Source organism: Tachyglossus aculeatus, chromosome 21, assembly GCF_015852505.1.
Source record: "Tachyglossus aculeatus isolate mTacAcu1 chromosome 21, mTacAcu1.pri, whole genome shotgun sequence".
Taxonomy (NCBI): domain Eukaryota; kingdom Metazoa; phylum Chordata; class Mammalia; order Monotremata; family Tachyglossidae; genus Tachyglossus; species Tachyglossus aculeatus.
The window spans coordinates 64,009,255-64,013,471 of NC_052086.1; positions in this window are offsets into that span (position 1 = coordinate 64,009,255).

Consider the following 4,217-nt stretch of genomic DNA (forward strand, 5'->3'; position numbering starts at 1 on the left):
TCTGACTCCAAAGCCTGTGCTCTTTCCACTGAGCCACACTGCTACTGCTTCTCTACCACAAGCCACTAGCACCATAATCAATTCCTCTAGGCAGGTTCTCAGTCCTGAAGGTTCTCAGTCTCAGTTCTAAAATTGATTTGTCATTCCTGATGGGTAAACTCCATCATCATTATCACTTTGTGCAGGGCACTGGACTCAGTGCTGGGGAAAGGCCCATGGCTAGAAATTCAGGCATAGCTTCTAGCTCACAGGGGGATTGCAATCTACCGATGGGAAGAACTGCTGGCAGACTCACATGAATAGGAATATCATGATAAAGGAAAAACAATAAATTGAGAGCCATAGAAACAAGAACAAGTCACAGTTCCATCCCATTGCTTGAAAGTTGTCCTTCTCTCCCCTATTTGTGACAACCTTCCTGTTAAGCTGAATGTGCCAATAAACATCCTTGATCGTGTGGAGGGTTTCCTTGGTGCAGCTCATTAGATAACCTCAGGTTTCCCTGGGTTTATCATCAGTTTTTAACACTGCCAATTCTACAGAAAGACTCATAATCATCAGAATGTGCTGCATCTGTGCTGCGATAGCAGGATCTTCAGGGAAGAGAAGGATCTTTACCATGCTGCCGGGGGGGGGCAATCCTTGCATTCCCAGGGTTCCAAGAGTGAGGAAGGAAGGTATGTTTCAGCTCCAGATACTGCTTGTTTTGTTCCAGTGGGTTGGGACACAGCCCCTGTAGAGGAGGTTGGTGGGGAGATATCACTGGGCCAATAGGCAAGGAGCCCTGGACCACTTGCTTGACAACTATTTTTTTTTCACACGATTATTTTTTTCTTCCAGTCCCTTCGTGTCACTTATGTTGACTGTGCATTCATTCAATTGTATTTATTGAGTGCTTACTGTGTGCAAAGCACCCTACTAAGCGCTTGGGAAGTACAATGTGTATATACCTATCTTGCTTCCTCTCTCAGGTTGTAAGATCCTAGAGGGCAGTGACTGTACCTGCCTTTAGTGTGGCTCCACAGTACCTCAGATAGCATTGTGCAACTTGTGGACATACAAAAATTACTTGGTAGAAAAAAAACGCTTTGCTTAAGGCCCCCAGAAATTAGCAACAAATCAATTTAGCAGGGCCCTTTGGGATTTTTAAAATATATATTCTCTTGGTTCCAAAAGGAATGGAAGAATTAGTCGCTGATGGAAAAAAAAACAATCCTTCATAGTGCCTTTCATTCAAAGATCAGATAGGCTAGACATGAATACTGAAGTAAGGGAGAGAAAGAGAGCTATCCTTCACAGTCAGTCCTGCTACTGAAATTGAGATCCTTCCCAGGCTGAAAGATCTGAAAGAATTGATGATTTGTTCTATATCATGTGCATGGAAAGACATTTCCTAGCTTTCAGTCAGTCAGTCAACCATATTTATTGAGAGCTTCCTGGGTGCTGAGCACTGTACTAAGTACTTGGGAAAGTACGATATAACAATAGAACAGACACATTCCCAGCCAATAATGAGCTTAGAATCTAGAGGGGGAGACAGACATTAATATAAATAAAACTACATATATGTACATAAGTGCTGGGGGGCTGAGGGGAAGGAATGAATAAAGGGAGCAAGTCAGGGTGATGCAGAGGGAGTGGAAGAAGAGGAAAGAAGGGCTTACTCAGTGAAGGCCTCTTGGAGGACATGTGCCTTCAGTAAGGCTTTGAAGAGGGGGAGAGTAATTGTCTGTCAGATACAAGGAGGGCGGGCATTCTAGGCCAGAGGCAGGATGTGGTCAAGAGATCAGTGGTGAGATACACAAGATAGAGGTACAGTGAGACAGTTGGCTTTAGAGTGAAGTGTGCAACCTGGGTTGTAGTAGGAGAGTAGCGAGCTGAGATAGAAGGGGGCAAGGTGATTGACTACTTTAAAGCCAGTAGTGAGGAGTGTTTGTTTGATGTGGATGAGCAACCACTGGAGGTTCTTGAGGAGTGGGGAAGCATAGTCTGAATATTTTGCTGATGTTTGTGCCATTGCAGTCTATAGCAAGTCCTGGTCTATCCCTGAACTTCCTGAAGCTTCTATTCAAGAAGAGCAATGCTGCTCCTGATGGCTACCTACTAGGCTGCTCTGTCCACTGCAATAGTCTGCACTGCCACATCCCATTGCTTGATAGTGCCCTTCCTTCTCCTATTTGTGCCATTCGTCTTGTTGAATTGAAGGTGCTCATGAACATCTTTGATGGTGGTGCAGGTCGTTAGATAACCTCGGGTTCCTCTGGGTTTATCATCAGCTTATAACATTGTGCCAATTCTACAAAAATGACTTATAATAATCAGCATGTGTTGTGCCTGTGCTGCAACAGCAGAATCTTCAGCTTACATTAGTTTCTGGATTTCTGCCGTAAAGATTTTCAGTGATGCCTTGGCCCGTTCAGATGGAAGAGTTTCCCAGTGAATCAGAGGCTTATTCTCACTTCCAAGTTCCCTGTTACTTCCTCTGACATGACAGCATAGAATAGATTCAGCAGGATCGAGCCTGCTGCTATTCAGCCCAGCTCCTCTTACATGGCAAGTCCCTGTTAGACAGCACGGACACTCAGCTGATCATATCATTGTGCAGCAGTCTATGATCTTGTTGAACTTATCAAGATGATCAAATTTTGCATAGTAGTTATCAGAGCTTAGGCTTATGAATAAAGAAGTTTGATACGAATCCCTGAATTGCTTCTGTAATTGTCAGATGTGCTGCAGTGGCAGCTACACTACAATGCATGATTAATGATGAATTATTTTAAAAAACTTGGTAGTATGGTTGTGTAATTGTTCCACACCATCCTTAAGTGAAGAATAAATTAACATTTTCCTTATTTAATAGTCAGAGAAACTCCTACCCTAGAAGATGAGTGAATTGCAAACAGTCATTTGAGCTAGTGGAGCAGACAACAGAGGGAGAATTCCTCACTCTTCACTTTGCGGTCAGAAGCTCTTACTAGGCTGGATCTGGACTGGGTCCCACAGGGCCTGAGCTTTGGGGCTGGGTCAGGCTGCCCGGGAGCCAGGCCCAACTGGACCTGGAATGTCTTTGACAGTCCCTTCCTTTATTATTACTACCATGCATGAAGTAGTTAAAATGTGCAAAATACTGTAATAAGACTGGGGTAAAGAAATCCACAGTCCCTGGACATGGTCCCTTACTACCCCAGCTATCTAACATTTTCTTAAAATACCACTCCTTTCTGCAGTTTAGCGCCCTGCCTTCTGGGTTCCTAGAAGCCTCTGGGACCAGACCAAAGTGGGATGGGGAGGTAGGTAATGGCCCCTTCCCAGGCTCACTCACCTAGTGGAAGCACCTCCTAGAAGGCACCTGCATCCCAGGTGAGTCATTTCCTGTCACCAAATAGGCTGGTGTAGAGAAAACAGCAGAGAGAACTGGGAATCAGGAGACCTGGTTTCTAGACTCAGCTCCATCATTTGTTTGCTATGTGACCTCGAGGGCAAATCACTTAAGCCTCTCTGGGACTGAGTTTCCTATTGTGTATAATGGATAAATAATACCTGCCCTCCATCTTAAGACTGAGAGCCCTATGAGGGACAGGTCTCTGTCCCATATGACAGTTTTGAATCTGTCCCTATGCTTGGCGCATAGTAAGTGCTCAATAAATACAATAATGGTATTAGTGCTATTTCTTTTAATCCCTAAAATGATAGCCAGATTATTTGACCTCTTGCCTTGGTATTCAAAGCTAGGCTGTAACCTCTCCTCTAGACTGTAAGCTCTCCTTCTAGGATGTAAACTCCTTATGGGCAGGAGCTGGGTCTACCAAGTCTGTGGTAATGTACTCTCCCAAACACTTAGTACAGTCCTCTGCACACAGTAAGCACTCAATAAATACAATTGTTTGAGTGACTGATTGGGTCTCCTCCCCACTATTCCTGCCCTGGGCACATTGCCGGGTTTGCATTCTGTGATTCCATTACCCCCACTGGCACCAGTATTTATTGAGCACCCCCTGTATGCAGACCTCTGTGCTGGATACTTAGGAAAATGCAATAGTAATAAAAGACTCACTGTCCTTGTCCCTTAGGGAGTTTAAAATATCAGCTGACTGACATTCATCACCTAATGCTGTGCCCTCTTAGGCCAAGAGGATTCAGTGAGATTCCACTGCCTATTTGCCTTTTCATTTCTTTTCATGGCTTAGTCACCCAAATGCTTTCAGATGTAGTTTGTA